This window comes from Nicotiana sylvestris, chromosome 3 (genome assembly GCF_000393655.2).
Source record: "Nicotiana sylvestris chromosome 3, ASM39365v2, whole genome shotgun sequence".
NCBI classification, from domain to species: domain Eukaryota; kingdom Viridiplantae; phylum Streptophyta; class Magnoliopsida; order Solanales; family Solanaceae; genus Nicotiana; species Nicotiana sylvestris.
Window position 1 is genome coordinate 147667186 of NC_091059.1, and position 12764 is coordinate 147679949.

Below are 12764 nucleotides of genomic sequence, written 5' to 3' on the forward strand. Positions count from 1 at the left end.
TATTGACTTATGTGTTAGAGGGCTCGAAAGTGAGTTCTGAGGGTTTGGTTAGTTTTGGGAGGTGATTTCTGGCTTAGGAGTGTGATCAGAATGGGTTTTGGAGCTCCGGAGTAGATTTAGGCTTGAATTGGCGAAGTTGATATTTTGGTGATTTCCGGTTGGTAGGCGAGATTTTGATATAGGGGTCGGAATGGAATTTTGAGAGTTGCAGTAGTTCCGTTGTGTCATTTGGGATGTGTGTGCAAATTTTCAGGTCATTCGGGCGTGGTTTGGTTGGGTTTTTTATCAAAAGCGGAATTAAGAAGATTTTGGAAAGTTTGGCTTGAATTTGATATGTTTTGGGTGATTTGATGTTGTTTGATGTGTTTTGATGATTGGAACAAGTTTGAATAAGGTATTAGGATATGTTTGTGCTTTTGGTTGAGGTCTCAGGGGCCTCGGGGTGATTTCGGATGGTTGACAGAGAAGTTTGGACCTTGTTGCAGCTACTGAATTTGCTGCTTCTGGTATTTTCGCACATGCAGATTGGGGACCGTAGGTGCGGCGCTGCATAAGCGGAAGAGTGGCTACAGAAGCGGAATCATGAGGGATTGTCAGGGACCATAGAATTGGTTAGGGTGACCGCATCTGCGATATCGCAGATGCGGAAGGTTGACCGCAGAAGCGGTTTTAGCCGATAAGTGAGGAACTACAAAAGCGGTTATTGGGCTGCATATGCGATATCGCAGAAGCGGTAATTTGGCCGCAGATGCTAAAATAACTGGGTAGAAAGTATAAATTGTGGCCTTCGCAAAATTTGAGCTATTTCACCATTTTTATCTCGGCTTTGGAGCTTTTTGGACGATTTGAAAGAGGGATTTCAAGGAAACTTCATTGAGGTAAGGAATTTGGACCTAAAACTCGTTCTTATGCTATTAATTCATGGATTAGAGCTAGAAATTATGGAAATTATGGGTGAAATTTGGGGAAACTAGGGCTTGGAAACTTTGACCTTTAATTGGGGATTTGGAGGACCATTTGGGGGGGGGGGATTTGAAAACTTTTGATATGTATGAACTCGTGGGGAGATAAGGAATCTATTGATGTAAAAATTATCGAATTCCGAGACGTGGTCCCGGGGGTCGGGTTTTGGTAATTTCGGGATTTGATGCCCTTTATTGATTGTTTTCGCTTGGGCTTCATTCCATTAGCATATTTTGACGTCCTCGTTCTGATTTTGGATAGATTCAACACGAGTGGAGGCCGATTCGAGGGGCAAAGGCATCGCAAGCTAGAGATTACCGGTTCGAGGTGAATAATGATTGTAAATGATGTTCTGAGGGTTTGAAACCCAGATTGCACATCGTAGTGCTATATTGAGGTGAGGCACACGCTCGATGACGAGTGTGGGGTCATGCACTATTGGGGATTGTGACTTGGTCCATCCCGATTGATGATTTTACCGCGTATTTGATTGAAAATTATACTGCTATCATTATTATTTGGGCTAAATGCTATATTTGGGCCTAGTACCAACTATTTGAACCCTTCGGGGCTTTTTGTTGATATTTCCTCACTGATTTGACTTTATACTTGAACTCAGTCATGTTATTTTCCACTGTTTTCATACTCATCCATGTTTACTCAGTTTTAAGACTTAAATGATATTTTAAATGATTGTTTGGGCTGAGAAACACTATTTTACTATTGTCCGAGGGGTTTGTGAGGATTTTGACTGAGTAAGGGCGAGGGCCTATGTTGTGAGGAAACACTGATATTGATTTGAGGCAGAGGGCCTGAGATATGTACGCCACGAGGTGGATTGATTGATATGAGACCGAGGGCCTAGTTATGATGCCACAAGGTGGCTTGATATTGCACTTGGGCCGTAAGGGGCCACTCCAGGAGTCTGTACACCCCCAGTGAGCGCGGGTACCCATTGTGATGTGAGATTGAGCCCGAGGGGCTAGTGTTGTTCTATGTGATTGCCTGAGGGGCTGGTACTGTTCTGAGATGTTGCCCGAGGGGTGGATTTATTGATACTGTGCCCTAGAGGCGAGCCTTTATGTGTTTATTTTTCATATTTTAATGCCAATTACCTACTTAATTATTGAAAAAGGCTTTTCATGAAACTAAATTTGAGTTAAAGGATTTTACCTACCTTTCACTGATTTACTGATTCTAAATGGTTTTACTGCTTCTTTATAGAATGCTTTGTGCCTTACGTGATTTCTTGCTTTCAGTCTTTATTTACATTTGTTACTCACTGAGTTGGAGTACTCACTTTACTCCCTGCACCCCTGTGTGCAGATTCAGGCATTGCGGATCCTGCTAGTGCGAGTTGAGAGCTCTCGATGGACATTCGGAGTTCACGAGGTAGCTGCTTAACATTCGCAGACCCGTATTTCTCCCTCTTTGCCATTTCTATCTCTATATCAGACAGTTTGTAATAGTTTATAGACTTCTTAGACTTGTATTAGAACCTCTAGATACTCATGACTAGTGACACCCCGGTATCGGGCTATGTATGGGTGTTCTTCCGCGTATTTATGTTATCATTGTTATTTTAGATTTATTTTATCATGTTTAGACCGTTTTCTTAAATGCTTAACGCTTAATAATTGGAAAATGGGAAGTGTCGGCTGGCCTTGTCTTCATGAGAGGTGCCATCACGACCGGGTCCGGGTTAAGGTCGTGACAACTTCTAAAATTACCTTATTTTGAAAAGTGAATTTTTAAAAGTATTTTTAAAAAAAACTGTGAGAAGCAGTTTGTGTTTGACTGATTGATTTGAAAAGCATTTTTGAGAAGCAATTAACGTTTTGCCAAACTTTTAAAAAGTACTTTTAAGTGTATTTTTTTCAAAAATTGTAGCGACTCGATCAGTCGTTTTGCTTTTTAGATCCATGTTCCCCTAAATATGACTCCCCATATTTAACTATTTTATGACTTGCGGGAATGGTTAGTTCGGGATTTGGAAGGGTTCGGGTTGAAATCAAAATACTTGGTTCCTTAATATTAATCGGGATTTGACGGTCCCAACAGATATGTATGATGATTTTGGACTTGGGCGTATGTTCGGATTGGGTTTTGGATGACCCGGAAGCGTTTCTTCGCATAAAGTTGAAAGTTAGCGCATTGAAGGTTTAAAAGTTCTTTAAATTTGGTTTGGAGCAGGTTTTGGAGTTATCGAGATCCGTTTGGGATTTCGAGACCGATTATAGTTTCATATGGTGATTTAAGACTTGCACACAAAATTTGGTATCTTTCCGAGTAGTCTAAGTATGATTCGGCACGTTCGGAGCAAATTGGAAACTGAAGTTCATAATTTGATTCAATTTGATTTTGGGGTGAGATTCTTAGTTTCGTTATTGCTTTATGCATTTCGAGAGTTCGAGCAGGTCCATATATTATGTGGTTTATTTGGACTCAAAGAACCGAAATGTGTGGGGGAAAAACTAGGCACCATAATATATATAGCGCCTTACTTCACCACGCTATACCTTAACATTTGTTTGTCTGTTAAGGTATAGCTAGGTGAAGTAAGGCGTTATATATATTATGTGGGCCCACCAATAATTCTTCTAGGCTTACTGACATACCAATAATTCAACTAGGTATAGCGCGCATATTTAAGGCGTTATACCTCAAATAATTGTACCCCCGGACTAGTTTTTGTCTTATTTAAAGAGGTTCAGGATTTTGTAAAAATCCATTCAGGATCCTTCAAGTCTTCTAAAATATTTCTTCGTTAAGTTATTTTACATTTTGTAATAATGTCTAAAGAGTGAAGAATTAGGATTTCATTATATTGGGGGAGGGAGGTGAGGTTGTTGTGGGGAATAACTCAGTAAGATATAGTTTATCTCCATAGAGTCATGTTAAGTTACCACTTACAATGGAGTACGATACGTTGGTATTATTGTTATGCAAAAAAATAAGTGTAAGCAAACGTTCGGTGAATATTAAAGTAACCGAAAGATATTTGTATTCTGTCACTCCGCAAGGGGTTGCTTGTTATGTTGAGTTTAACATTATCACGACCCAGATTTCTCACCCTCGGGAGTCGTGATGACGTCTACTAGTGAAAGCTAGGCAAGCCAACTATTTAAATTAGTTACCTATTTCCCATTTTAGTCCTTTTACAATTAATAATCAACAATTGATGAACAACGAAAAACTAATAAGCGGAAGACTGAAATGTAATAATTTAAGAAAGATGCCAATACCAATCCATACAATAACTACCCAAGACTGGTGTCACAATTCCACAGACTGTCTAGGAATACTACAAATAAAAGTCTGAAATATTTATTACAATACTGTCTTTGAAATATATAAAAGAAACAGACTAAAAGGATAGGAGAAGCTGCCAAGGCCTGCGGACGCCTGCAGGACTACCTAGGGATCTCTGACTAGACTGAAGGCAGTCACCCAAAGCTACGGTCCGAAAGCTGCTGCTCCGGGATCTGCACACACTGCAGAGTGTAGTATCAGCACAACCGACCTCATGTGCTGGTAAGTGCCTAGCCTAACCCCGGCGAAGTAGTGATGAGGCTAGGACCAGACTACCAAATAAACCTATGCAATTATATCATATACAGTGGAAAATAAAGCAGAAATGTATAGTTAAGAATGGGGGGGAACATGATTCGGGGGAATATCATTTACCAATAGTAACTCAGGAAAAAAGCATAAAGAACAATTTAAAATTTGCAGCAGAAAGAATAAGAAAACCGTAACAAATCAATAACCACTTTTATCCTTTATTGTTGAGGCGCGCAACCCGATCCAACTCATAAAAACATTGTTGCGGCGTGCAACCCCATCCATATCATATATCACTGTTGCGGCGTGCAACTCGATCCAAATATAATATTGTTGCGGCGTGCAACCCGATCCAAATATAATATTGTTGCAGCGTGCAACCCGATCCCAATATACAATTCAACACCAATCATAAAAGAGTCCCTACAAGGGAACAATAAGGGAACAACAATATCCCGGCAAGGGAATCGACAGTATAAGTAAATATGTCCCGGTAAAGGAATCAACTATAACCAAACTCGTTCCAATATTTAACTTCACAAAAGAAACCTCAACTAGCACCAATGCTCAACCATAATCAATTTCCACGAGAATAATCATAATTCTTTCCCAACACAGAGAATCAACAACTTAGGCATTTGTAGTACTTATTAAAAACACGACTTCAATTTAAGACTCACGGGAATGCTTGACAATGATGTATAGATACTCGTCACCATGCCTATACATCGTACTCAACAAATAGCACATAGCAAATAGGACTCGACTCCTAATCCGTCAAGCTAATATTAGACCAAACACTTACCTCGATGCCACGAATACAATTCAAGCCTCAACTATCACTTTACCTCTTGATTCCACCACCAATTTGCTTGTATCTAGCCACAAGTTACTTAACTATATCAATAAATGCTAAATGAATCAATTCCAATACATGAAAATAGGTTTTCTAAAGTCTTTCCCAAAAAGTCAAAAATTGCCCCGAGCCCACATGGTCAAAACCCGAGGTTCGAACCAAAACCCAATTACCCATCCTCCCACGAATCCAAATATATAATTTGTTTTGAAATCGAACCTCAAATCGAGGTCCAAATCCCCAAAATTTGAAAAACCGAGGTTCTACCCAAAACACCCAATTTCATCCATGAAAATCATTGATTTTGAGTTGAAATCATGTGAAAAGACGTTAAAGATTGAAGAAAATAAGTTAGAAATAACTTACAATCGATTTGGAAGAGAAGTTGTCTTTGAAAAATTGCCCAAGAGTGTTTTGGTTTTGAAAGGGTTTGAAAAATGAAAGATTTTCGGCTAAGTTATGAATTTGCAGGTCGCAGATATCGCAATTGGGACGATACGTGTTACACCCTATGTTTTCGTATGTTAGAGTATCCGTAAGTCAATTGATGTAAGCTCAGAAATGAGATCAACTTTGAAAGTACGTAAAGTAATTTAATCCTTTTATAATGGAGGTTACAAATCTTTATGATCATGAATAACGAGTACCAAAAGGGTTGGAAAGCTTAGGCGCTAAATGAATTAAAGAAAATAAGTTTCGTCGAATGTCGACAAGTTTGGAATGTTATAACCTATACTTTTGGGGTGAGACAAGGGTTATTAACATGATGATGAGGTTATGTTATGAGTTACTTTAGTCGTGTGTTATGTTTTTAAGTCAAGCAAGTTATGGAACAAAAGTTGGAAAAGGTCATCACAAGTTACATTCAAAAATGAGTTGAAACTTAGGTTAAATGTAGCTGAGCTTTTCTCCCAACATACTTTGAATCAAGGGATTATCTACATATGAAATTTAATATCTATGAGTCTAGTTTTCAACTCATTAAACCGTTTAACAATACGATCTCGGAGTATAGAGATATTCACATTTTCGCGAGACCACGCAGCTAGTAGGTTACAAGTAGGTGCCTCACCTACTTGCCAAAAAGAGAGGCCTCAACTAAGTCGGTCAAGAGGGGAATTTTAAGGGATTATAAACTCAGTTATTTCACCTATCTTTCATACCAATAAAACCTAATTGAACCCCTTCAACTCCTCCCCAAAAATCCCACACAAACCCTAGGGTATTCCGGGTGTTACGATGCGATTCTAGTGCTGAAAAGTCCGGACAGCTTGCTAGTTTCTCTTTCTCCTTCTTGTAGCCGTGTTAAGGAACTTATTTTTGATGAAAACGGACCAGGTTTAGTGGGTTATACTCAGTACAAGGTAAGTTTATGCTTCTCCTTCCATTATCTATGCGTTTGCGAGTTGTAACTCGATCGTAAAGAATAGACCTAGCTAGTTTCGAAAGAATGGTATGTTGTTTGTTCTTGTGTAATGGTTGGCTGGTTGTAAACTTATTTTTAAGTTGAATTCATGGCTGGTTTATTGGATAAGAGGTATAATGATGTACTTTTGGTTGTATTTCCCAATTTGAAAGAAAAGACAAGTTGAAACGTGTTTAAGTAAACTGAAAAATTATTTTTGAGTTGATGAACTTGTGGAAATATTTTTGGGTTGTTTCGTGTTGGTATTGGGTTTTCTCTTTTACTACTATTTTTATGGAGTTGAGAGGATGAAGGTTGTGTAGAAACACCACATAATGGCAAGGTTGTTTATTGGTCGTTCGTTGTAACATTTTCAGGTTGGTTGACACTATTATGGTTGTCGTGTTGTGTATGAAGTGATAGGGGTATGTTGGGCTGTTTGTGATTGTTTTGACTAGTGTGAAGTCATATATATAGGGGAAGTTCTATTCGTTTCATTGTAAAATAGGTTGTGGTCGATACATAATAGTTACGACGCTTAAACGATAACGAGAGTGTCATTTCTCTTATTGTAGACTAAGGAGCCGTGAAATTGCATAGCTTGAGGTTGGGAAGAATATACAAGGTATGTTAAGGCACTTACTTCTTTCTTTTGGCATGATCTAAAGTGACATGAACATAAACGGTACGCTAATTCATAACGGATCTACTCCTAGAAACTAAGGTTGTCCATGTTGTTCTTTCCTTATAAAGTTATTCTAAACAAGTGTGTATGATCCTTAAATCCCACTAAGGTTCATATTGATGGTAGGGATGTCCATAATGTTAATCGAAGGTGCAATGACCTTACATCACTCCGAAAGGGTTAGAACGTGATTCCATGAGTCGAGCATGCATTATATATATGTATCTATTTTACTCTACCGAGCCGCGCTATAGTCGGCCGGGTATGGCACCTATTGTGAAACCACTGATCAGTTCGGTTTACCGAACTCCATGTGGCCGGGTACGATTCTACCGAGCCTTATGATGGCCGGGTACGTTTTTACCGAGTCCTCTTTGAGGCCGGGTACGATATGATGATGATGATGCCCACAGAGGCGAATGTTTTTAAAAAGTTCATGTATATATATGTATTATGCATTTCATGTCAGTAGCCCCCAGAGGCACTCAGATGTTACAGGTTGTATCTCCTCTATCTCTCTCTTTACATTACTGTTCTTGTTTATGCTTTCCTGCCTTACATACTCGGTACTTTATTCGTACTGACATCCTTTTTACTTGGGGATGCTGCGTGTCATGCCCGCAGGTCCTGATTGATAGGTTGACAGTCCTCCTAGTAGGCTATCAGCTCAGCGAAGGTGTTGGTGCACTCCACTTGCTCCGGAGTTGCCTATTGGGTCAGTATGCTTTGGATATGTATTGATTGATATGGCAGGGCCCTGTCCCGACCTTTATGATTTTATGTACTCTTAGAGGCTTGTTGACATATGTTAGGTGTATGGATAATTGTATGGCCTTGTCGGCCTATATTTCGAGTTTACTAATGGTCATGTCGGCCTTATAGGCCTGTATGTCACATATATTAGTTTGTATATCATGTTGGGTCTTCATATGTTGACTATTCCCTTATGTTTTATTCTTGTTATCTCAGGACGAGTTTTCTAGCTCATTTACTCATGATAACATGATAAGAAAGATATGTTACGTTGGTACTCGGTTGAGTAAGGCACCGGGTGCCCGTCGCGGCCCTTCGGTTTGGGTCGTGACAGAAGTGGTATCAGAGCAGTTCTGTCCTAGGGAGTCTACAAGCCGTGTCTAGTAGAGTCTTGTTTATGGGTGTGTTGTGCACCACACTTATAAGCAGGAGGCTACAGGGCATTTAGGTCTGTCACTCTTTCTTCTTACTCTAGATCGTGCAGTAGAGCTCAGTTGTAAGAATTCAAACTCCTAAATTCGACTTTAGTCGTAATACAACGATACCTACATCCACAAAGACAGTTGGTAAGAGATTGCATGTGGATGTGGAAGAGTTGAGTCAGAGGAACTCGATTTCACATCATGCTTATGATGAGTAAATATGAGGTCTTCAACAGATCATGTGTGTACTAAGATGTGTATGCTTCTTAATAAGGAGCCTTAAGGCACGGATATCTATTCACGAATATGGTGAAAATCTATGAGGAATTCAGAAGCTAGATACAAGTTTTAACAAGTAAAAGAAGTAAGGTGAAGAGGGGTACGAGGCACCCAGATAATGAAGATTATCAATATTTTCAAATCAGGCAGAGAAATATAAGCATTTTGGTACCTTCATCAATGACAGAGGTAAGTACAATTGGCCACACCCATCTCAGTTATGTTCTATGGGAGCTAACAGATATTATTTAAGAGAAAGATGGGATATCAGGATCCAGTTGGAGTTAGAGTAACCCAAAAATTGTGGATAGGTTGTTATCATTAACCAATGTTTCCGAAAGATGGTACAAATGTGGTAAAAGATATCCTTCTAAGACACCCAGATGGTGAACTCTAGAGTAGTACAATCAGATACGAATACTGGAATATTCAAAAATTTCAGAATATAGGCAGTGGGATCCTAGAAGGGACAAATATTTACCTTAGTATGACTCTAGCCCCGAGTAAAAAAAGAAGAAAGAAGAATGTTAGGCATTCTCAAGAGCTAGTGAAATGAAGCTAGGGGAGCTTATAGGGAAAGAACTTTTTGTTAAAGTTTTCAGAATAAAGTGATAGACAAAAAAAATATTATCCGGAGAATAAGAAGAAAATAAATGAAGCATCATGAGTAAGATGTGACATATGGGTGATAACAGTAAATCAAAATATGACACGATGACAGAGTCTATAGTCAAGGGAAGGAAAATACAAGAGGTGACAAGCCTTAAGGCAATAAAAGAGTATAAGCCATAAAGTCATATTCTTATTTCGAGAAATGAGATGGTGACTTCAACGTGATTACCAGGAGGAAATGTTAGACCCCAGAGTAATAAAAATCAGTATGGGCTGGTGAACAAGATAAAACCGAACATGAATTAGGGACCGGAGGATTTGATAATGGTCGACATCGTGAGAATTTCAAAGATCGTGCTCCAACAATAATAGAATAGACAATAGACGAATAACCTTTAAAGGCCATTTAGGAAGTCGCTTACCTAAAGCAAGCACTCTGAGCAGAGTTAATCTTAAGGGACTAAGTGTGTCAGTTACCATAGGTGTCACCTTCGTGCATAAGAAATTTAGTTATTCCTGGTACAGAAGGTTACCATAAGGTGATTAAGGTTCATTGATAATGTGAAAAACTCCAAATATGAAAAGGTAAAACAACTATAGGTAGATCGTCGTAGTACTAAATCTTAGTACTCCCCTAAAGGGGGGAATATGGTGTGATATGATATTAAGTCGGAGTTAAGCGGTTCAGTTAACTATGGAATGGTAAAGAAAGAATGTGGTAAAAAGGAGAAAGGGATGATGTTGCATTTATTCAGTTCCTGCAGATATGTTGCGACTCCAGAACATTATACAAGCACGACACCGGAGAGAGGCAGTAAAAGTTTCCGGCCAGGATGTTATTGATAAATAAGTGTGAATGGACACTTGATACATCAGGAGCTAGTGGCGAGAGATAAGTTAAGACAAAGGATATATCCCAAGAGGGATTATGCAGAATATATATATATATATATATATTATATATATATATGAGAATGGACCAACGAGTAATTAGTAGTTGATTCAGGAAGAGCCCAGTTATGGCTAGACAAGAGGTCACAGATAAATCAATAGATCATGCAAGATAAATGTAGTGAATCTCAGCATAGTGAATTCAGTCTCGCAGATACGAGATCACAATCATTTGAAAAAAAATTCTGATAGGAGTTGAGGTAGTTAAAGGTACCATTTTTAAGGTTTATGAAAATAAGAGAGAGTGCCACTAAGGAGACAATAAAAATTTGAGCTTAGAAGTAACCCTACGAGCACAAAGGCATAAATTTATGTAACTAAGGATTATTATAGGCGAGTAAGAATAACGAAAATTACCTTCGGGTGTACGATATATCAAGCTCGCAACTTTACAAGAGCCAGAAGGTCTCCCTAAGTACTACAATGAAAGACTAGCTGAGGAAATAAGGAAGAAGGTTTCTATCTAAGCATAGTGAGCTAAAGAGTAAATGATTCTGTAACAACAGTCTCACTACAATATTGTATACACTCCATAAGAAAGTGGCACCTATCATGGCTAATGAATGGTAAAAAAAAGCCATCAAAGGTGATGTTTGAGATCATATGAGGTACAGGAAATTATAGTATTCGTGGGCAAAAAGACAAGCCAAGTATTCATGCAACAAGTGATAGAACGACCAGCAAAAGTAATTGCTTACATTTAAGGACAACTGAGAAGGCACGAAAGGAAATTTATGGTGCTAGCAAGTTGAAGGAAGGTTGCGAGTAGTATAAATAGATCAGTGTAGGTCCTAAGGTAAAGTATTGTAGAGCAACAAGATTTTAGGTAGATAGGAGTAAGGATATGAAAAGGTGAGTGAGAAGGTGACGAGAATATGTATGTCCTCAGGATTAAACCCATCAAAACAAGGGAGCTGATGATTTCCATATGTAATAAAAAGCTCGATACAGCCTGAATGAACACAGAGGAGTCTGAGACTAGGTGCATTTAGAAGAGATGGAATGCTCATCTGGTCGTAATGTAAGGATGTAATAGTGGTAAATTATAAAAGGATGATATATAAGCCTTCATTTGAGTAATGATTCAAAGAGAAGAGATTTCATAGATGGCACGGGACTAGGATACCCCCATAAGACGAATCACATTGGGATGCTATGAAATACGGTTATTGAAGTATAGTATTGTCCCTAGGTGGATTAGAAAAACCACTTCAAATGTTCCCCGATGAGACGTGAGACTTGTGGCAATGTATTACGTAAGAGGTTTCAAGTTATCAGTGGTGGATTATAGATTAACATTAAGGTAAATCAATAATAGATGGATAAAGATTCCAAAGTATGAGAGGAGATTATGATGTCATTCTTTAGATGAACAGTAATAAGGATTATACATATAGGATAAGCAGTGAGAGAGTAACCTGGAGTTAAGTAGCAGACCTCGGTAATAGTAAACCGAAGTAAGAGTTATTGTATAATATGACCTACCTAGTTGTATTAAAGCCATAAGCATAGATAACTGAGGCTATGAAACAAGATATAGCAAAAGTCGTAAGTTTAACAAAGTACCGAGTGAAGAACTTCAGTATACCCATAGATGCCCAGACGGACAACATATCAAGCTTTGTATATGTTTACAACGTGTTACCTAGAGATTGGATAAAAGCTGGAGAGAAAAAAAAGAGTCGCATAGGCGCACATACAAGGAAAAAGTCGTACATGCTACATGACAAAAAGGAGCAACAGTTACGAGATTGGAAGGGGTCCGACCACAAGTCATGGTATGAGAAGGAGGACTAAAGGGGGAATACCCTAGACTTTGGATTTATTCAAAGAATAGTTGCCTACATGGATAGAAGAGTATTAAAGTGTTCACAAGAGCTATGGGTTATGAAAATAATAAATGGATCAGTCAACATTCGAGGACGAATGTTCCAAAGGGGGAATGATGTTACACCCTATATTTTCGTGTGTTAGAGTATCCATAAGTCAATTGATGTAAGCTCAGAAATGAGATCAACTTTGAAAGTACGTAAAGTAAGTTAATCCTTTTATAATGGAGGTTACAAATCTTTATGATCATGAAAAACGAGTACCAAAAGGGTTGGAAAGCTTAGGCACTAAATGAATTAAAGAAAATAAGTTTCGTCGAATGTCGACAAGTTTGGAATGTTATAACCTATACTTTTGGGGTGAGACAAGGGTGATTAACATGATGATGAGGTTATGTTATGAGGTAGTTTAGTCGTGTGTTATGTTTTTAAGTCAAGCAAGTTG